Source organism: Heptranchias perlo, chromosome 8 (assembly GCF_035084215.1).
Source record: "Heptranchias perlo isolate sHepPer1 chromosome 8, sHepPer1.hap1, whole genome shotgun sequence".
NCBI classification, from domain to species: Eukaryota; Metazoa; Chordata; class Chondrichthyes; order Hexanchiformes; family Hexanchidae; genus Heptranchias; species Heptranchias perlo.
Window position 1 is genome coordinate 79,632,877 of NC_090332.1, and position 24,112 is coordinate 79,656,988.

The 24,112-nt window shown below is 38.1% G+C and overlaps 1 long non-coding RNA gene across 1 annotated transcript in view; it reads right to left on the reverse strand.

The window, feature by feature from the left end:
• Positions 1-22,743, reverse strand: part of LOC137324244 (uncharacterized) — a 60,139-nt gene extending 37,396 nt beyond the window's left edge. Inside the window, exon 1 of the long non-coding RNA XR_010963566.1 lies at positions 22,287-22,743. This is a non-coding gene — a long non-coding RNA (uncharacterized lncRNA). The remainder of the gene's footprint in view (positions 1-22,286) is intronic.
• Positions 22,744-24,112: the final 1,369 nt, after the last annotated feature.

A 24,112-nucleotide genomic window follows, 5' to 3' on the forward strand; every position in this document is an offset into this window, starting at 1 on the left:
TAGCTTCCAATTTGGTAGCAGGCACATTTCTGGGGAGGGGGCGTGGGGTGATTGGGCCCAGACATCGGGCCCAACATCGGCCAATTTTTCCCCTGTTGTGAGAGGGCGACCCTTACAAAATATCTCTTTAACACTACTTAAATTTTAGTAGATTTCTGGTGATAGAAGCACGTTATTATAGAACCTGCCCCTAACAACACCAAATAGGGAATACTACCCCTTTAAGAACAAGATTTAAAAATCGTTTTTAAAATATTGTTTTCTCAATTAACATCAATGCATTTATTTTACAAAATAAAGTTAATTTTATCAGGGCTCCATTGTAGAATTATTTGAGAAGTTGAATGACCCAACGGTACATTTCTTTATCAATATAGTAATATTTCCTGAATAAAATGGCATTCATATTTAACATTCTTATATTTTGAACCTATTATACAAATGCTACCAGATGAAAAGTAAAGGGCACTATGGATAGTGGAGTATTCCTGATCGCTGTTACTCACAGGGATCATCTGGACCAACAGATAACTGGGACAGGATTATAAGGCCCCGGTGCAGTTAAAGTTTGAGATGACATTGCAAAATATAAAGGCAAAGAAACGAAGGTGAAGGGCCAAAGCCTATATTGCCCCATCAAGAATGAAAAGAGTGGGAGAGAAGTTGAGGAAAATCACGAATAAAAGCTGACTTGTTTAGAAGTACTCCCTGAACACTGAGATTGTGCGACAGTGATGACCTTTAAGTCCAACCCAGCTCTGTGCCACTTTTTGGAACTTATCCAAATGTTAGTCTGTTTGTCTGTGTTATTGTGTTACCTCTCCGCCTCTCTCTTGTCCTTTAAGAAGTTACTTAAAACCGACTTCTTTGACCAAACGTTTGGACACCTATCCTAATGTCTCCTTCGGCTTGGTGTCAATTTTTTTGTCTGATTACGCTCCCGTGAAGCGCCTTGTGAAGTTTTGCTACATTAAAGGCGCTATATAAAAGCAAGTTTTTGTTGTTGATGGTGATGTCAATAGGAATTGATAAAACTTAGACCCTCAGCAGGAGGATAGACATGATAGACATTAGAAGCAATGTAAAGTATTCCAGTGATGTGACATGCAACTGGCACTAGGGTGTTAGAACTTATTTCTCTGGACCGTTACTGAACAATTCACAAGTCGATGTATGTTAATATGTAATCTATCATGAAACTTTTTTTAAAAATCATCAAAAATTAAGATACATTAAAGTAAAAATGGCCCAGAATTTGCTGAAGCACCGTGAATTGGATTTTCTTCCTCACCCTTCAGCTCCAATTATTTTTGCGCTGTAAATTGCTGGAAATGGGAATTGTTAATGGTGTGGCGAATTCAACGTGGCATCTGGCACCTCCTGAATGTCGGGTCCAATGGTCTATCTCCTGAGCCAATGCAGATGCCCTCTTGACCTCATTCTTTTAACAACTTGAAAGTGTAAAATATAAACCCTACACTTATTTAGGGTTACCATCTGAATTGTCACTGTGATTCAAAATGATTAAAGTACATACTAGTGCTGTTGGGTCAGTAGTCATTATGATTTCTGTAACTATGGCCATCTGTGTGGGGTTCAAACGGATACAACTCTCTGATGTTTAGTCTGCTGAGGCATAGCCTTTTTATCATCAAAGGATTTGCAGATTGACACATGTTCATTTAAAAGATATTTTTCATAAAGACATTATAAGTTTTAAAGGAATTGTTAAAGTACACCTTGCCATTCTGATTAACATTTATAATATAGTGGAGAAAAAAAGAGAGCTAGAGGTGCAGATGTCTTTTACACAAATCTTTGAAGGTGGCAGGACAAGTTGAGATGGCTGTTAAAAAAGCATATGGGATCCTGGGCTTTATTAATAGAGGCATAGAGTACAAAAGCAAGGAAGTTATGGTAAATCTTTATAAAACACTGGTTAGGCTGCAGCTGGAGTATTGTGTTCAATTGTGGGCACCACACTTTAGGAAGGATGTCATGGCCTTAGAGAGGGTGCAGAAGAGATTTTCTAGACTAGTACCAGAGATGAGGGGCTTCAGTTATGCGGAGAGACTGGAGAAGCTGGGATTGTTCTCCTTAGAATAGAGAAGGTTGAGGGGAGATTTGATAGAGGTTTCAAAATCATGAACGATTTTGATAGAGTAAATAAGGAGAAATTGTTTCCAGTGACAGAAGGGTCGGTAACCAAAGGCACAGATTTAAGGTGATCGGCAAAAGAGCCAGAGGCGACATGAGGAAACAGTTTTTTACGCAGTGAGTTGTAATGATCTGGAATGCACTGCCTGAAAGGGTGGTGGAAGCAGATTCAATAGTAACTTTCAAAAGGGAATTGAATAAATACATGAAGGGAAAAAATTTACAGGGCTATGGGGAAAGAGCAGGAGAGTGGGACTAATTGGATAGCTCTTTCAAAGAGCCGGCACAGGCACAATGGGCCGAATGGCCTCCTCCTGTGCTGTACCTACTATGATACTACGATAGGGGTGCAGATGAATAAATGTTTAAAGGTGGGAGTGCAGGTAGAAAAAAGCCATACATAAAAGTGGGATACTGTATTTTATATAAAGGGATATTTGAATACAAAAGCAAGGAAGTGATGTTGAATTTGTACAAGACTTTGTTGAGGCAGTTCTGGACACTGCATTATAGGAAGGATATTAAAGCCAAGGTAAGGCACAGCAAAGGTTCACTGAAATGAGACCAGGAATGAGAGGTTATAGTTATGAAGGGTGAAAAATTAGTGCTTTCTTCACTGGAACGGAAAAGGTTAAGGGAGGAATCTAATGGACGCTTTCAAATGGGGGTCTGGTGGAGCATAAACACTGGCATGGACCAGTTGGGCCGAATGGCCTGTTTCTGTACTGTATATTCTATGTAATTGTTCAAACAAAGTGAAAAAAAGTCTATTGATTTATAATGAGCCGCTACCTTGACACACTCATGTAAAATTAGCTTGTAATTTTTTTTTTGCTTCTTCATTTTTAATGCTTAACTGATATTTTAATCATATTGGCATCACCAGTACACTTTCAATGCCTCAAAAGAAAAGGTTCAGTTGTGATAGTAAAAACACCCAGTTTTAAGGAAGTTGTTTTAACTCTGTGGAACAGTTCAGTGTAGCATGTTTTAAAACTCAAAACTTTATTAGGTGGCTGATTATTACACACTTGACGCGCAAACAAAAGGCATGAGATCACCCTAAGTCATTGAGGCGCTTTATAACCAGACGGAACAAATATTTATAAGGGGAACAATTTGCTCTTGACAAGAATTTAATGGTACCATGTGAATGAATGGGGAGGGATTCAAAATTGAAACAAACTAGGGCTTGCTTTGGCCAGATTCATTCTGGAGCATTGTGTGCTTAGGATGACTTAAAAGAAAGACCTGCATTTACGTAGCGCCTTGTTACATCTCTCAGGAATGTCCCAAAATACCTCATGTACAATTACTTTGAAGTGCCTTCATTGTTGTTATGAAACCAAACAGGGCAGGTATTTTGCACATAGCAAGATCCCACAATCAGCAATTAGATGAATGCACAATTAGTTTGTTTTTTGGTGGTATCAGTAGAGGGGAGGATTTCGGCCAAGACTCCCTGCTCTTCTTTGAATGGTGCTTAGTATCTTTAATGTCCACCAGAACCACTCGATTAAGCATCTCATCTGAGGGATGGCACCTCCAATAATACAGCACTGCCTCACTAATGGACTTGAGTGGCAGCGTAGATTATGTGCACAAGTCATGGAGTGAGGTTTGAACCCATACTGCTGACATAAATATGAGAGTGTTTGCAGTTAAGGCACTCAATAAAACTTTTAGCAGATGAAAAATGTGTGATTGCTGGAAATCTTAAATGAAAACATGGAAACAGACAGTAGAGCAATCAGCAGCTGCCAAAGCATGTTTTTGTGACTGGAAGGATGTTTCCAATGGGGTTCTGCAGGGCTCAGTACTAGGTCCCTTGCTTTTTGTGGTATATATTAATGATTTGGATTTAAATGTAGGGGGCATGATTGAGAAGTTTATAGATGATACAAAAATTGGCCATGTGGTTGATAGTGAGGAGGAAAGCTGTAGACTGCAAGAAGATATCAATGGACTGGTCAGGTAGGCAGAAAAGAGGCAAATGGAATTTAATCCAAAGAAATGTGAGGTAATGCATTTGGGGAGGGCAAACAAGGCAAGGGAATACACAATAAATGGGAGGATACTGAAAGATGTAGAGGAAGTGAGGAACCTTGGATTGCAAGTCCACAGATCCTTGAAGGTAGCAGGACAGTTGGATGAGGTGGTTAAGAAGGCATATAGGATACTTTCCCTTATTAGCCGAGGCATAGAATATAAGAGCAGGGAGGTTATGCTGGAACTGTATAAAACATTAATTAGGCCACAGCTTGAGTACTGTGTACAGTTCTGGTCACCACATTACAGGAAAGATGTGATTACACTAGAGAAGGTACAGAGGAGATTTACGAGGATGTTGCCAGGACTGAAGAATTTTAGCTATGAGGAAAGATTGGATAGGCTGGGGTTGTTTTCCTTGGAACAGGGGAGGCTGAGGGGTGATTTAATTGAGGTGTGCAAAATTATGAGGGGCCTAGATAGAGTGGATAGGAAGGACTTATTTCTCTTAGCAGAGAGGTCAATAACCAGGGGGCATAGATTTGAAGTGATTTGTAGAAGGATTAGAGGGGAGCTGAGGAAAAATGTTTTGACCCAGAGAGTGGTTGGGGTCTGAAACTGACTGCCGGAAAGGGTGGTAGAGGCAGAAAGCCTCAACTTTTTAAAAAAGTACCTGGATGTGCACCTGAAGTGCTGTAACCTACATGGCTACGGACCAAGTGCTGGAAAGTCGGATTAGGCTCGGTGGCGCATTTTTGGCTGGCACGGACACGATGGGCTGAATGGCCACCTTCTGTTCCATAAATTTTCTATGATTCTAGTATTCTAATGATATGATAACAAACAGTTCTCTTGCAGGGTTTACCCCGAAATATTAACCTATCTTCCTCTCGTTCAGATGCTAACAGACCTGCTGTGCATTTCAAGTATTTTCTGCTCTGTTTAAGACTTTGAGCAGATTGAGGGGCACCTCCCTCTTCAGATAAGGGAGAGGAAGATAATTTTTTTTTAAACAGTGTGGTGTTATGATCTGGTATGCAGATTCAATAGTAATGTTCAAAAAGGAATTGGGTATATACTTGAACAGGAAAAATTTGCAGGGCTCTATGGAAATAGTAGTGGAGTGGGACTAATTGAATAGCTCTTTCAAAGAGCCGGCACAGGCACGATGGGCCAAATGGCCTCCACCTGTGCTGATTCTATGATATAGTTTGAATCTGAAGAATATTCTGGTTTGCTTCAAAAGAAATTCCACCTTGCCTGGTTTTCTTGTTTAATTATAACACAACCAAAATCACAGCTTGTATCTGGCTTAAATAAATCCTATAATTATAGATCAGAAAGGAGGTACAAACAGTAAATCCAACACCAAAAAAAAATAGATTTACTGATAGCTGCTGGAAGAACAGACGTTGTTAGGACTACAATTGAAAAAAACTGAGGTTTCTTATCAACTAAATATATAATTTATTTTTAATATAATGTTGGTAAAGGCAACTGTTAAATGGTTAAACAAACTTCGAACTAAATCGATGGCTGATATAATCTACTGGCTAAAATATAGCTCTTAAAAAAGAGTGATAATGATGGCAAATATTTAATTCATGAAAACATTATTGTTTCATTAATGGTAACATTAGCAATTGATTCCAGAATCTGAGGTTACTCCTGTTTGCTTGAAAGAGTACTCTATTCATTCAGAGGTTTACTGCAGGCACTGACTATTGCTCTGTACAGATCCAAAATGATTATTTCCTGTAGGCCCTTTGATGACATTTGCTAGAAAATAAAACAGCTCCAAAATCAGATTTGTTGCAACGATTATGGTTCCAGTCTTTGCAGAATATTACAAACATTTTAGATACTGATTCCACTTAAATTATCAAACCTTTGTTCCAACTGCTATGTGTGCAAATTAAGCTGATCATGTGTGAGTGATGTTAGATATTGTGCAAACATTTCTATGTAGGCATGTTCTGTGAATGTATATGAAATGTGTGTTATGAATAAATATGAAACAGATCATTATTTTTTAAATAACATTTCCAATGTCATCCTTCCAGCTTTTCGGATAAGACATATCTAAAATTAAGAATGGGTCTCTTTGGTAATGAATCAGCAAGTCTGTACTACTAAAGAAATTAAAGCCATAATGAAGATACACCAACGCACCAAAAAAGAGATTCTCACCCTGCTGTGTATTCATGGAGCATCCACTGAGTAGGTCAGATTTTTTCTGGCTTAGGTTTTAGTGACTCATATTTTCTGAGAATATATCAAGTTCAACCAAAAGTGTGCTGAATTTTAATAAATTCTTTTACTAATTTTATAATAAAGTTGGATAATTGCAGATAATTCCCATTAGCATTCTACTTATTTTCCCATTACATTCTTTCTGCCTGTGTTATAATAATGGCAAGGGGTTTGCTTTTTAATATTTAAGTAAAATTGATAATGAACAGAATTGCAAATTCAAATTTGCCCTTTTAAAATGACCGCTATTCGGCTGCACGACACAGAACACATTTCTTTGTCATGTGTCATTTCTTTAGCAGCACTGTTAAAATTTCAGATTGAATTATGGTTACATTATGTAGGCTCACCAGGTACAGCACATAAAATTTTGCAAGTATTATCAAGTTATTTTAAGAACAGCTGTTAGAATTTCTTATAATAAATATGATTGTCTTACACCTCTTGCTTGTATTTTTAATATGTTGCTTTTCATAACAGCCCCATGCCTTGTCATTTTGTTTGCATACATATGCATAAAAACTGAAAATGCTCACATAAAACAATTTCCTGGCGTGCACAAATCATTTGGCCTGGGTAACCTTTGGCTTTGCAGGAGTGCAGGCAGTTCAAAATGTTTCACCTTAAGACATTGAAATGTGTGCTTTTGTGTGGCACCACAGCCTATCATAGACTTTAGTTTATGTGTAATTAATCAAGGAAAGTCCAAGGGAAATTAATATTAACAGGTTCTTTAACAAGAACCCATTTTGAGTGCATGATAAGATTTTAGCTGTACAGATGCCAATGATATTTTACAACCTCCTACTGCTGTACATCACTGGAAACAGTTAAGTTTACAGTAAATCTTTTTAGGTTTCTTGTCATGCTGACTTCTTCCTACATTAACTGTTTCAAAGCTCATGTGGAAATGTTGCATATTTTTGTAATTTAATAAGGTAGCACATTTTTCTGTTTTTCTTACTGAATTCTCAAAAATGTACATCCACGTATATATTTTATGAAGCCATTGTACAATTTGATTACATAGTGCTTATGGGAGCAGTGCAATGATGAAACCTTATTTCTTAGCATGACTGCACTTGCACTGGGAGTATGTAGTACATTTTTAATGAACACATAGCAAAGCTTCGGATGTGTACGGATTAGTCACTAAGTGATTTGATATGTGTTTTGTCATAAATTTTCTCATTAACATGTTAAGTTTGACACAATCAACTGATCATGAATTCTTCCAGGAACAAAAATAAGTTAAGACACATACTTTGGGCTGACACTTTGTCCGTGTCATTATGAGGGAATCGATTCGATTCAATTCAATTCAATTCAGTTCAGTTCAGACCAGTCCAGTCCAATTCAGTTCAATTCAATTCAGTTCAGATCAATCCAGTCCAGTTCAGTTCAATTCAATTCAATTCAATTCAAAATAAATCTGCTCAAGAACTTGCAGATGCCACTGAGCAGACCCCCCCCCCCACTTTTAAAATAGACACAAAAATAACAACTTTCTCTGCACTTTCTGGTCCCGTAGCGTTAAAGGGGGTTACAGTATAAATGTTGTTAAATGCATCTCTCACATACTTAGTCAAGTAAATAAAGTCATTTATTGTCATGCAGCTTGCTTTTTTTTATTAGAATTCCATTGGCAAACAAAGAGAGAAATTGCTAAGCAGGACATTTCAGTGCATTACACATAGTCTCAAAGCCAACTGCTGTAAAACCAGAATCCCTGCTGCCACCCCCAGTAACTCAGACTCTAGAATTTGAATAGTTTTTGAGGTTTTGTACCTAAGGCTCTGAGGGGGTTTCACACATTTGTTATAATTTGTTCGAATTTATTAAGAGGTGTTAAATTGCAGCACATGGAATGAAAGGTAGAATCAAATTCTTCAAAATGTTCTTTTTTAAAAATAAGGCCAGGTATATCTGGCAACAGTGTTGAAACTGCTTTTCAGTTTCTTACAATAGTTGGAATTTATAGAGTACCATGAGCAAAGGTGAAGCGAAATAGTGGAGATTAACACAGTATGTAAGAACAACTTCAGATGTAATGGAAGGAATTGTTTCATTTCTGAGAAACAATTTTTTTTTCCACACAGATTTTTAATCTAAGGCTGCACTTATCTGCTAGGATGTGGAAGGAACTAGGCCCAAATTTTCTTCCAAGCAGATTCCAATAGGCTATTTCATACTGTTTGAGCTTCGCACCAGGGAGAGTATAACTCCAGTTCGGGTTAAAGCTGGGCTTAATAAGTGCTCAGGCAGTCCCTTCACTCTCCTGGGCACATCCTAAACTTAGCATGGAGTCTCTTTAACGTAATGAGAAATTGGTGCTGCTGCCCATTTCTTCCGAATATTAAAAAAAGTCACTGGAGGTGCAGAGCTTTGCTCATGGATTTGATATAATTGCAGACTAAAAGCTTTTGGATCTGTGATGGTTAAAAATAAAATCATTGCATATAACAAGAACTCTTAACATAGAGCAAAAGGGAAATGGAATACTCAATCTCTCTCTACTGGATTATTGAATCTCTATTAAAAAAAAATCATAATCATTTTCCTATTAGCAATTACTTCACAAAATATTTAAATTATATAGTGATAAATAGGTTTTCTGATTTTTGAGTCCTTCTTGAATTCAGAAATAAAAATTATGATATTAGTTGCAAGTAAATGCATGCTTCTTCAGGTCAAAATAAAACAGAATGCCTGCAATCTGATAATGTTACGTTTGTCAGCAGACAATTTCGAAAGAACGAATGCAATACCTTACGTAAATCACAAATGCTTACAACTATCTTCACCATTATAATGTATCATTAGTTTTATCATCAGCACCTCTTCACCCATAGACTTTTGTTCAGCTGCCTGTTTGTAATATTGGAAACCTTGAGGGGAATTTTAATCCCCCACGATGGGTGAGAGAGAGCCGGGGGGAGGGTTAAATAGGCAAATATGTGAAATCCGACCCCAACTTGCCACGAATGTGCCTGCTTCCATTTTAACCATGGTGGGCTTGGAGGCAACCGAGTAATCCACTCTGGAGAGAAATATGTAAATGAGGCTCCGTTCCTGATATTTTGGAAGCCATTTAAATTTAATGCTGGCTGGCTGGGTTTCCCAGGTCTCGGGATACCCAACAGCCAAAGGGAGGCGGGAGCAGCTAGATCCAGCAGGTAGGTGCTTTTTAGAGCATTGCTTATGGGCCAGGAGAACAAGGAGTGCTTCTCTCCGGCCCCTCGAGCAAATCTTCTACTACAATCAGCCAAACCCACGATGTTTCATGGTCCCCCCTCCCTCCTGATTGCAGGTCCGACTCTCGCTTCTACCAGCCCATGATGTTTCCCGGTTGCCGGGGACCCTTCTAGTGTTGGCTTTCCCACCCGGCAACTGGCCAACCTGTCAATCTGGCCGGCTGCTGAGTGGGAAATGGAGTAAAAAAATGATAATGTGGTCCTCACCATTAAATTTGGCAGGACTTCCAAGTTCCAGCCATTTCCGGGTTCCCCCCCCAACAACAAAAACGCGCCCCACTCCCTCCCCGCCTCCCCATAAGTATCGGGGCCCTTGATGCTGTTCGTCAGTATTAAGTGAAGATGAAATGCCCCTTGTGTCAAATGGGGAAAGTGGTTGTGAGCATCACACTACAACTGCAGTATGGTGAGCTGATATTCCCAGATTTTATTTGGTTTAACCCTAACTAACTTTGGGATTTATCTTTCAGGTGGCAATCAACAGGTTTAATTATGTGTAAGCATAATATCCGTCGGGTCTAATATAGATCTGATCACCTTGCCCTTAGCAATAAACCTCAGCATAAATAAATAAAATATAACTTCCAAATCCGATAAAGCAGTAGAACCATTATAACCTGATCCATATCAATAATCAGCACCTGCATTATGAACTATAATTATTAACTATATAGTTTACATAGCAAGATAACAACTGTGAGCTTCAGTGAGCTTTAATTTAAAAAATCACAAATTTTGTTCCGGTTGTAATAATTTTTTAAAATATTGTTCTCATTTTTATAAAATCATAGAATCCTACAGCACAGATGGAGGCCATTCAGCCCCATCGTACCTGTGCCGGCTCTTTGAAAGAGCTTTCCAATTAGTCCCACTCCCCTGCTCTTTGCCTATAACCTTGCAAATTTTTCCTTTTTAAGTGTATATTCAATTCCCTTTTGAAAGTTACTATTGAATCTGCTTCCACCACCCTTTCAGGCAGTGCATTCCAGATCAGAACAGCTCACTGCGTAAAGAAAATTCTCCTCATCTCCCCTCTGCTTCTTTTGCCCCATTTACTCCCCATTGTCAAGCCCCTACAGGTGTCTCCTGCTGATGCAAGTTTGTCTGTTAGCTAGGATGGTAGAAAGATTGGAACCATAGACATTTCGCAGTTATGAAACCCATTCAAATATAAACCAACACAAGTTGTGTTTCTGAAGGAGGTGGCAGAAGACACTCTATCTTGTTAGTTTTTCCTTCTTCATGAAATGAGGAGAGGATCAGTTTGCCATTCAGAACAGGCCAGGATTTTAACTGTGATCTTCTAAGATGGAAGCAATTGGGTCACAGAGCAATACCTTTATAACCAACTCTTGGAAAGAACTCAGTTGATTTTTTTAAACCAAGCAACATGTTTAGATTCTGCAGTGTTGTTTGTTTGCGTCTGTAAATAAAAACGGTTGTGGTCTTTTCACTACAATGCAACACTGTCTACCAAGATTGAATTTATTTTTACTCCTTTAAATTTATGACAGGACTGGGAAATTAAAAAAAGATTGAAATGTGTGCTTATTTGATAATGCAAAACTATTTTTTTTAAAATGTACCCTCCAACAACAAAGATACTGTGTCGCTATAGAAAAATTGCTGCATAGACACTTCTCAAGACTTTACATAAAGTGTAAAACTGTAAAGCTGGCTTCACGTGCATTTGGATATATGAACAGTTAAACAAAAACACATTTGCCTATAAGCAAAACAATGACCCAAAAATCAAATGGCATTGATAATTTCAGCCTCCTTTTCAATGTTATAACAGAGCAAATTATCATCTTTGTTGTTACAAATGGCTGACAGTACAAAATTAGAGTAATTCTCGGACTTGGAAAAGCAAGAACTACAATTTTTTTTTAGTTTTGAGAGGACTGAATAAGGCAGATGTAAGCAGGTTATTTAACTTGGACTGTGAACATAGAACTGGAGGATATAAGTACAAAATTAACAAGCCTCAACTGAAGCTAAAGATAAGGATTTTTCCCCTCACTGAGTAGTGGATATGTGGAATAGCCCAACAGATAAAGCATTTAATGCTGCATCAATTAACACCTTTAAAAAGAGCCAGCTAAATATCTAGTCCGGAGTGGATTGATGACTATAAGGATAAGTACTGATAGGATAATCAATAATACGTGGAACATGATAGTGCCTAAGCAGCAGGGATATGGCAGGGAACAGGGGTATTCTGGGGTCTTGCTTGGTTTAACTTTTGGGAAAAGAGAAATTTGCAGAACTTCTCCTATAGAGAATAAATGGGTTAGATGGAGTCCGTGATAGGCAAATTATACACAATGAAATATGTGAAGGAATAGCTTGATGTGTGAAATGGCCTTTTCCTTGTTCTGTGATTTGTGAAATGTTCTGATTTGGAATAAATCCAGTGGGTTAGGAATGGGCATAAAATGAAACCGGAGGCCCCAATCATATTAAACAAAGGCATTGTCTTTCAGACGAGATGTTAAACCAAGGCCCTATTTGCTCTCTCAGGTGAATGTAAACGATCCCATGCCATTATCTGAAGAAGAGCAGAGGAGTTTTCTGGGTGACCTGGCTTATATTAATGCCTCAAAAAACAGATTATTTGATGATTAATCGCACTGTTGTTTGTGGGACCTTACTCTGTGCAAATTGGCTGCCGCATTTGCCTACAAAACCACAGTGATAATACTTCAAAAATAATTCATTGGGTGTAAGGGACATCCTGAGAATGTGAAAAGTGGTGTATAAATGCAAGTTTGTCTTCCACAAAAATCTCTGCAAAACCTATCCAGACATGATTTGACTACCTCCCCTCATTTCTCTTCTCACCTATTTTGTTTCTGTAAAGCACCATGGGGCTTTTATTGCATCAAGGGTGCTATATAAATAAAAATGAGTGTTTTGGAAAATTTAGGATGGGTTAGATCAGACATAAAAACTTAAAATTAGAAATAGAACAGGATAGGAAAGGAGAACTAAAGAAACTGGGGATGACAGGGTGAGCATAGTTAAAATTTCAATGAAAACAGTGTTTGGTGTTAATTTGAATTGTTTAGGGTTGATAATACAGTTACAAAGCTATTGATGATGCTTGAGTAACTCTACCAATATTAGTATTGTTTTCAGTGCCACAGTATATGAGACAACCCTTTTCATAACCAGTTGGCCCAAGCTGATAGGAGTTTCCCTGAACTTGATGGCAGACAAATTAGAACTTGAACAGTTAGATATGCGACTGTACTGAGGATCAGGAAGTGTGAGAAGTATCCCAAAACATGTCTGGTGATAATATCAATCTTAAAATGCATTCTTGTGGCTAAAGGTCTTTCAAATATTAAATCTTAATTTTCTATGCAAAATATGATAATGTACGTGTAACTTTTAATAATTTAATGCTAATTAACACTAATTGATAGTACGGGTCACAATATGCAGAAAGAGATGATATTCATTTTGCTATTAGCTTGTATTCAAAAATAATTTGGTGTTGCAGTTATACTGCGGATACTGGGCTCTGACTAATATCTGTCGAGTGTGATATTCAACAGGCAGATCTAAGTCATAGCACCAGCTGCATCTCGCCCTGAATTTAATGACATTTTACAGCACAGTAGGACGCTATTCAACCATCATGCCTGTGCCAGCTCTCTGAAAGAGTTATCCACTTAGTTCCATTTCCCTGTCATATTCAATTTCTATTTTCCAAATATTAATCCCTTTGCCATCTGCCCCCCTCAGGTGGATGTAAAAGATCCCATAGCACTATTCAAAGAAGAGCAGGGGAATTTTCCCAATGTCCTGGCCAACATTTTTCCCTCAATCAAACCACAAAAACAGATTATAGATAATACTTCCACCACTTTCTGAGCTGAATTCCATGTCCTAACAACCCTCTGCATAAAAGAGTTTTCCTAATGTCTCTCTTTGTTCTTTTGGTGATGGTCTTATGGTAATTTATGCCCTCTAGCTACTAACACATCAACCAGTGGAAAGAGTTTTTTTCCCTATTTACCTTATCAAATCCCTACATAATTTTGAATACCTCTGTCAGATATGCTCTTAATATTCTTAGTACTGATGAAATGAGTTCCAGTTTCTCAAGAGTCTCAACTTAGTGAATTTCTTCTGCAATCTTTCCATGGTATTGACGTGCTTCCTAAAGTAGAATGCCCAAACTTTGATACAATATTCCAACCCCAGCATAACCAATGATTTGTATAGGTCTAGCATTACCTCTTTGCTTTTGTACTCTGTACCTCAATTTCTAAAACCTGGGATCGTAGGTGTCAGTGGTAGCACTCTCACCTCTGAGTCAAGCCACACGCCAGAGATTTCAGCACAAAATCTAGGATGGCACGTCAATGTAATACTGAAGGAATTCTGCACTGACAGAGGTGCCGTCTTTCAGATAAGATGTTAAACTGAGACCCCATCTGCCCCCTCAGGTGGATGTAAAAGATCCCATAGCACTATTCAAAGAAGAGCAGGGGAATTTTCCCAATGTCCTGGCCAACATTTTTCCCTCAATCAAATCACAAAAACAGATTATCTGGTCAATTATTTCATTGCTGTTTGTAGGACCTTGCTGTGTCAAAATTGCTGCATATTCCTCCATTACAGTGACTACACTTCAAAAGTACTTCATTACCTTTTGAAGTGCTTCAATATTCTGCGATCGTGAAAGGCGCTATATAAATGCAAATTGTTTTTCTTCTTCATATGCTTTTTTAATAGATTTATTAACTTGTCCTCCCACTTTTAAAGATTTGTGTGTCTAAAGTCTCTCTGCTTTTCTACTCTTTTTAAAATGTACTATTTAATGTATATACTCTTATTCTCCCTCCTAAAATAAATCAACTTACATATCTCTACATTAAATTTCATCTGACATCTATCTGTGCTACCTATTAACCTGTTTATGATGTCCTCCTGAAGCAACTTACAGTCTTAGTTATACTTAAATACGTCCTTACATTTGGTGCCATCAGCAAATTTTGATATTATGTCCCCCAAACCCAAGTCCTGATTATTTTTAAATATTGAGAAGAGCAATTTTCCCATCACTGACCTGTAGGGGATATTACTGTTTACTTCCTCCAGTCCAAGAAATATCCATTAACCATTGTTCTCTATTTTCTGTCCTCTAATCAACTTCCTATCCATGCTGTGTGTTTACTGTGTGCTTACATTTTAGCAACTAGATGCCTATTCAGCACCTTATCAAGCACCTTTTGAAAATTCGAATATACGACTTCCACTGCACTCCGTTCTTTCCTCAAAGAACTCCATTTAATTTGTCAGACATGATTTGACTTTTACAAGTCTATCCTGGCTGTCCTTAATTAACCCATGACTTTGTAGATGAGTATTAATTTTATTCTGTATTATAGCCTCTAGAAGCTTATTGACTACTGATTAGGCTAACGGGTCTATATTACCTGTTTTATCCCTTTCTCCATTTCTGAACAGTGGTGTTACTTTAGCAACCCTTCAGTCCTCTGGCACAACTTACATGTCCAGAGAATTTTGAAAGATTGTGGTCAAAGTCTTTGCTACTTCCCATATGACTTTCCTTAGCATTCTAGAAAGAAAGAAAAGAAATGAAGGAAAGAAAGAAAGACTTGCATTTATATGTAAGGAGTCGCACAACACCAGGTGCGACTCCTTACATTTGTCCACCCCAGTCCATCACCGGCATCGCCACATCATTGCATTTATATCGCGCCTCTCACAGCCTCAGGACATCCCAAAGTGCTTTAAAGCCAATGAAGTACTTTTTAGAAATGCAGTCACTGTTGTAATGTAGGCTGTCAGTTTGCACACTGCAAGGTCCCACAAACAGCAAAGTGATAATGACCAGATAATCTGTTTTTTTAATTGCTGTTGGTTGTGGGATAAATATTGGCCAGGGCACCAGGGAAAATGTCCTTGTATGCCGTCAGGACCCAGTGCCTTTTTCAATTTAAGTTCCACCAATTCTTTTTCCAGTACTACTTCTTTATCGATAGTTATCTTTCTAGTTCCTCCACCTCCTCCACTTGCACCTTTTCATTCCAACAACCATACTCTTCTGTGAAAACCTAGGCTAAATATTCATTTAGTACCTTTGCTATTCCTTCATCTTCCATAAGAAGATTTCCTTGTTCATCTCCAATCAGCCGTACCCTTTCTTTGAATATTTCTTTATTTTTGTGTGTTTATAAAATCCTTTGCTATTTCCCTTTTTTGTCACTTGGCAGTCTTTCATCGTATCCTCTCCTTGCTTTTCTGATCTTTTTTTTGTTTCCCCTCTATAATGTCTGTATTCCATTTAAAAGATTCAAAAAATAAACTTATACAGTTCTCAGTATGGACTGACGGATATGGCCTCACGTCTTTCATTTTATTGTGCATGTAATTCAGATTGTTGAACCCATACTGCTTTGCAATGACATAAAAGTGACAGTATATTTGCTTAAAATAATGTCTTTCAAAATTGAAGCAACAGTATGTAAGTGATAGAACTGTCTCAATAAATCAAGAATAAAGTGGTTGATTGAAGAATGAGATCACAGCTTGGGTGCTGCCATTACCAATGAAAGCATCTTTCCTCAATTCCTTGCTTCAGCACATGTACAAGCATGTCATTGCTGTTCCATCACTCATTCAAAATGCACAGAAAAACCCAGTTTAAAATGTACTTTTCATAGCAACAACTGTCACCATCCACCCTCTCCTCCCCCACAACTCGTCTCGGTCAGTCCTGTCTTGGTGGATTTAAGCACCCCAATTCATGAGCACTGGGCTGCGCATGACAGAGAGGTGTTATTTTTCAGTATAAATTAAGTGAGTAGACTGTGTTTATTACTGAGCAGAATAGTACCATGATTATAATGTTTCCGTGTTCCATAGGCTGTATTTAATTTTACTTTTTTTTGAAACAGTGTGCTGGAAGGTGTTTAAAAGTATACACTGATACACACCAACACTTGGTAAAGGACTGAACAGAAGCTTGAAGCCCTAAAGATGAAAAAAAAACACGGATTTACATTTTATAATGGCACCAGCTTCGCTTCAGCCTAGGGATAGTGCAACAGCCAACAGAGCACCATTCTGGCCCATGAAGGTATCCATAATAATGTGCAGGTACCTTAAACTAAGTCAAGGTTTTCTTAATCAAGTCCACAAAAGTGTTGAGCTGGAATCACTACATGGGATTATCCACTTATATTATGAAATTAGTATTGTATTAGTACATCAGGCCTTCCTTATATGGAGTTAGCTCATAACACCATGGTTTCATCATTGTGCAGAGATAGATCTAAAATAACAATCCTTCAAGCCCTGCTTGGCTCTTCACGATTCAGACATTACGCCTGTCTACATGCAAATTTCTACATCGTATTTGCAGTTGATTGGCTCAAATCTTATATTGGTAAAACAAATGCAAATCAAAACTGAACAGGTGGGTAGTGTACCAATCAGCAAGTAGCAAATTGGGATCATGAGTTCACAAACTACAAATCAAAAATGGGCAGTTTGCAACATAAACCAATCAAATTGCTTAAAATATTTTTGGCCCATCCTTTCACCTACCATCTTGGTTTTTCCATTTACCTGAGCACTTGAGGTTTGTAGTGTATTAATGATATAAAAATTACAAGAAAAATATTAAATTTACTTATACGATTGCATTTTCTGTGCTAGAAATTCCTCTATGTTTTCTGTTGGATCCCTGTGCCTGTGTTGAGAAGCCTGCGTGTTGTGTTCATGTAGGTTCCCAGAGGTGTGTCATTGCCCGCTGAAGTGACAAAACAGGGTGACAGACAACAATTTATAGAGGTGTTCATGAATGAGAGCAAAATTGGCCATTCACAGAGCATGCCAGGACTTGCTGTTTTAAGGCCCATCAGTTCCTGCACTGGAAAAATACTGCATGTAAAAAACCCGAGGAAGCCATTATTAGAAGCAATTAAAGCCCGTTAAAATTTACTTACTTTTAAAAATAAAACATCAAAAACAAGGTAAAGCAAAAACTCTTCAACTTTTTGTAAAGGTAACTTTGAAGGAAAAAGCATTGTGCACTTTTTACTGTGTGGTCATTGCCAGAACACGGTCAAATGTCATTAATATGAACCAGTTTGCCTGAATTCCTTTTTGTTTTGTAACTTAATATTTGTCATAAAATGTTGAGGCGACTTCTACATGTTATACTTTTATAAATACCTTATGCTGTTTTTGTTTTTCTTCTGTGGATCAGACTAATAAAACGTTTCACTGGAGTTAATTAAACCCAACATTCTTGAAGCGAATGTGACGGGATACGAGGTGGCAGAGCCATATGGAGGAGACCCGCAACCAATCGTTCATATATTGTTTAAATCCAAATTGGACAGAAGGGCCCCCCGACAGAAACAGTGACGAACAGATGGAGTTAGTCAGTGATGTCTGCTGGAGGTGTCTCTGGCTTTGCTTGTTCCACAAGTGGCATCATACAAGATCCTTGTGGAGAAGTTGACACAGTTAAAATGTGACACATGCCCCCAAAATGTCTAAAATGGGAGAGGTAAATTGCGTGAACAGCAAAGATAGAGGTCGGCTCGGTTAAGGAGGCAACCCCATACTATGTACTGAAAGGTAAAGCGAGCCGTTCGCTTCTTACCGTTTGCAATGTAATGTACTTGTTGATCGCTATAAATCGCATTACATTTCCTATAGGATAATCACGCGTCAGACTGGGAGTTAACAAAACCAGAGAAATGAGTCCATCCATTCGGGAACATCGTGACAATGATGGTTATGCACAAAGAGGCAAAACACGCTGGGATGGCCAATAGTATTTTCGTTGCCACATACAAAAAGGACATTGACTTGTCTATTGCACAGACCATTGTTTGCAGCATCATTCTTTGGAGGTCTCAGTGCCTCTGATGAATGATTGATGATCTTTCACTCCTATTACTTGGTCCTCACTAAAGTAAATATAGTCATTTAATCCATGCCAATAACAGGATAACATTTTATACGCTGAATTCATTCCAAACGGCTTTCGTTTATCCCATAATAAAGGAATGCGAACGAAACAGTCAACTTTAATTTAAAAATGATAGAGAGCTACACACCACAATAACGAGAAATTATTTTATTTATTTTAACGAAAATCAATCTAGTTCAAGATTCAATTGTTAGAAATGGGAAGGATACGGCGCATATAGTTGTTATTGTCTCGCTTCTATAGTCTTGTACAGACAGTTTTATTCTTACCCCATGTTGCTCCTGGTCTGCTTATTGCACGCAATCTGGACCTAGTCTAATATTTTCCATATTGGGCAATGAGATCACAAACTCATATACAGTAAATCAAAACCGGCGGCATAGCTTTTTTTTTTACTCAATAAAAACGACGTTTATACAGAGAGGGAGAGAGAATGGAAAATTAAAACCATATCTGAAAGAAAATGTATCATGTACATATGAGGTTAAAACTCGAACCGTCGCTGAAACAAGGGGGTAATGTTTTTGCTGATTTGAATAGCAATCTTACAACTCTCTCAACTTCCACATTGAAAGGGTCTCAGATAAGTAACCGGTATTGGCGGGTTGCTGTTGTACAGCTGTTCGCATATTTGGCAAAGATTAAGGAAGTGATTAGACTTGAGGACTGTTCCTCGTTCCTGTGATGTATTTAGTACGACTCTTAAGTATAACGTTTTGTATCCCGAATCTCTCTCTGGACCAGCAGTGTAGTGTATATGCGTAACCTATGCGTGTACAGTGTTCATTTATGATGCCTATTTGTACGCATATACGTTTAGTCCTGTATATTGTGAAGAATATAACAGTTACTAGAAAGGATAATTTAAACCTAGTTAAGTGCTGAGTACGTCGTTAGTCAAAGTGATTACAAGTGATTTCGTGTGGGATTAGAAATTGTCTACATTTGATATAGTTAGCTGACATGTGGAGTCGTCTAGAATCTGATGTGAACTTTCAAATTAGAGCGAGCAACATTTAACATACTGAAATGAACGATATAGCCATCTTATTAGTTTGATTACAGTAATTCGGCTCCTTGTTTGACATAAAATAGAAGACGTAATTCACAAAACAGTAACCACCCATCAAAATGTAAGCCAGTTTATTATCTCGTCTGTTTTGAATTGTATCTTATTCTACGGGAGAAGGCAGAATGCGACATGATTTTTAAAAAGTGCCTTGCATTCCAGTTTAAATTAAAAACTGACAATACCACATCCCATCATCCTCGGTTTTATTGGGGAAATTATTTTAACAGATTCATTTAAAATAGTTTTCGAAAGACTTATCCGCTACCTTCATTCAATATCACAAATAATTCTGAATAAGAAAACTGGCTGAGAGGGTTCGTGTGAAAATGCTCCTAACAGTTATAAATAACTGAAAAGCCGAATTCCTGTGAAGTCCTAAGTGCCATTCTTCGTAAATTGAGAAAGAGCGGGAAGTCGAGCTGTTCGTGTTGCAGAGGAGCGGCCTGTTTCGTTTCATTTGTTTGCTTACTACCTTTTACAGAACTCGCAGGCTGGTGGCAGTAGGGTGCAAGTGGATTAAATTCAGCCAAGCATGTTGAAAGGGTGAGCATTTAAACTATAAAAAGTTAAACTTCGAAATACGCCTTTTATAATCCAAATTATTTACTGTAGTTTGATAAGTGCCGCCTCAGCCAGCTAGCTGTGCACGCAACGCTTATCAGAAGCCATTTCCACCATCAGTTTGCTCCGACAAGCGACGGCACAATAAGCAGTCCAAATCCAACATGGGTGATTAATGCACCCCGGCAACAGTTTATGTACTTAACTTCATCTCGTGCTGAAACCAATCCCGGAATGTATTAATCACCAGTAAACACACGCTCCATTTCCCTCGTTTCATTACCTGTATGAGAGTTTCTAATGCTGACACAGTGAATGACAGAAATTAACACTTCCCACCACTATCTACGAAAAGTCCAAAATCGGCATTCCCCTCTCAATCTGCAACGATTTGGGTCGTTTAAATTGGTGTAAAATGCACCGGTTATGGATATTATTGTACATTACCCAGTTTATTATGATTTTTGCTCGTTTAAATATATGTAAATGCATAATATTATCTCCAGTAACCTGGGCACTAATACCACGTGACAGTACTATGTGGAACTTTTGTTTATAAGCAAAAATATTTTAATTAAATAGCTTTATTATTAACACTTGGTATATTTATTTCTTATATGCGTTGTGTGACCGATTCTGGTTCTTCTGAATAAAAGTAACAGGTTTTTAAACTGTGAAATCTAAAATATTTATCTGTTCCGGGCGACAGAGCTGAGTATTTTGCAAATAAACAAAAGTGCGAACTTTGTCCAGTTTTAGGGTGAAAATAACTGCAATCCTCCATTTAAAAAAATGTCTTTTTCTCTCAATGTACTACCACCCACTTGCTCTCAATATCGTAATAGCAAAGGACCCTAGGCTATTTACTACAGACTATTCCTCAATTACATTAATATAGTCTATGAAACCGGGAATTTGTAGGCTGCAGTATATTAAAAGAGTCGCAGACTTCAGAAATATACATCCAATAATGATTAGTTAATCAAACACCTTCTCTTTAAATGCGCATTGTGGGACCCATAAAAACTGTCAACCATTTAAGAATTGGGAACCAATTTATAATTATGTTTAGACAAATTACATTAAAATAACATTATCAATAACACCGAGTGCATCAATTTATAACTCACAATGCCGATTAAATTGTAATGAGAAACAAAAGATACATCTGATTTAATTTGATTTAGATTATCTTGATATCGACAACCCCTATTAAACAGGTACGATTTTTGTTTGTTTTCTTAATCTTTAAGCGAAGAGGAGACAGCGACCGTTCAATGACGGAATTAATTTGGGGAAATAAATAAAGTTAAGTCTGTCTATAGCAAGTTAGAACTGCATTCTACACTGTAAATATTCCATACAGTTCTAGATTGCTATGTACAGACTGGACACGGAGACACGCAACTGAAGTCAGCCATGTACAGAGAGGTTTTGAGACGGGTACACAATCATGGGTAATACATAGGAAATGATAAACAATGTCTAGCGCCTGTCCGGTTCGGTATACTGCGCCACACAAACAACACTGTTTTAGTTTGTTTTTTCAGAATGCACTTTTGTACAGGGCAGATCTCGTCAGCCACATAAACAACAATCCTGGTCGATACTTCTCGTGCAATACATAAACACAGTGATTTGAGTTTTGAAATTCATAGCTGGATTTGTAATTACAGTGTATTTAATATCATCGGTAAGCAATAAACACCTGCATTTTAGCACTAATAAAATTCAACCGTTTACACTGGTCGATTTACAGACCGACCTGTAGAACTGACATGTTAGTTGCTGTTGTTTTTAATGCACTATATTTACCTTACTTACTTGAACCATATCAAAATCAACTTCAGGAGCAAAAAAAAATAACTAAACCTAATTTTTTTACTGGGAAAAATACGTTGAAACTTGCACCCAGAGCAGAAGCATGTTTGGATTTTGCTTTCTGCACTCGTACACGGCACGTTACTGTTTCCTTAATTGATCCATGTAAACATACGCGCGACATCCTTACCTTACATTTCAATTTAGATTCTTTAATTCAAACAATTCCGCGATTGGTGGTGTTTTGCAAATGGAACTTTTTCAGTCCAGAAACCCCCTCAGTAATGGATATGCCATCGAACAGCCAGCGTCACTCGAGACTTCGCCGATCGTTCGCATCCCTCGTTAGAAGTGCGCCCTCACCAGTCACAATGCTCGCGACTTCCACCAGGGGGAGACACTCTTCTGTTAAACTCAACACGTTCTCCGATAATCGGGTTCAGATTTCCGAGGGGGTCATACAGCCTTTCGAATTAACACTTGGATTATAGTTTATACGCAAACCAATGGTTGGCTCCTGGTTGCACAGAATAGTTTCGGACGAATTTGATATTTTCATTTCATTATCGTGTCTCATCTAAACACTCGATTTTAAAATTCTCATCCTTGTGTTCAAATCCATCCTTGGCCTTCCCCTCTCTATCTGTGTAACCTCCTACAACCCTCTGAGATCTCTGCACTCCTCCAATTCTGGTTCTTGTGCACCATTCCTCCACCAGGGTGGTAGAAGTTTGCAACTCTCTTCAGCAAATTGCAGTTGATGTTAGCTCAATTGTTAATTTTGAATCTGACATTGATAGATTTTTGTTAACCAAATGTATTAAGGGATATGGGGCTAAGGCGGGTATATGGAGTTAGGTCACAGATCAGCCATGATCTCATTGAATGATGGAACACGGTCGAGGGGCTAAATGGCCTACTCCTGTTCCTATTTTCCTATGTTCCTATATAATATATATTCCATTGGAGGTAATGCCTTCAGCTGCTTTGGTCCTAAATTCTGGAATTCCCTCCCGAAATCTCTCCCCCCTCTTTACCTTTAAGACGCTCCTTAAAACCTACCACTTTGACTAAGCTTTTGGTCACCTGTCCTAATATCTCTTTATGTGGCTGGGTACACTCCTGTGAAGTGCCTTGGGCTGTTTCACTCTGACTTACAAGTAGATTTTTTCTTAGCAAGTCTCACGAAAAATTACATTAATCCCGGATCTCGTTGGGCCCAACAAGGGTTGCCACATTTTTTAAATTGTAAACAATTTTACAACACCAAGTTATAGTCCAACGATTTTATTTTTAATCCCACAAGCTTTCGGGGGCTTTCCCCTTCCTCAGGCAGTGTGGATTTTTTTTTAAAGAATCCACACTTGAACTGTTTCTTACTTCTTTTGGAACTGATATCTGGAACTCTTTCTACCCCCCCACCCCCCCCCCCCCAAAAAAAAAAGCTGTTGAGGCGGGTCAATTGAAATTTTCAAGACTGAGATGGATAGAATTTTGCTAGGTAAGAGTATTAAGGGATATAGAACTAAGGCTGGAGAATGGAGTTGAGGTGCAGATCAGCCATGATCTCATTGAATGGTGGAGCAGGCTCGAGGGGCTGAATGGCCTACTCCTGTTCTTATATTCCTCTGTTCCCATGTTCCTTTTTTTCTTCACGTTTAAGGTTGAATACGAAATTGTACTGGACAAGATCAGTTGAGGACAACAATCCATTTCGCATGTCAGGCGTCAATGTATTTGTGCTTTATTAAAGGGGTTTCACTGTTTCCCTTGGGGAAAGTGCTGATGGATCATAAAGCCATCTCGTACTGTGCAGCCACTGAGAGGAGGAGAGGAGACATCAATAGACTTCCTATTTATTTTTACTCTCCAAACGAGTCTCACGATTTCTGTTAATAAAATAAAGTCCCAGCAATATACATAAACGGCGGACAAAATATATGTGTGCAATTTTACTGGACTGGACAGGGGTAAATAAATAATGCCCGAAATATATTTTTCCTATAGAACTAATCG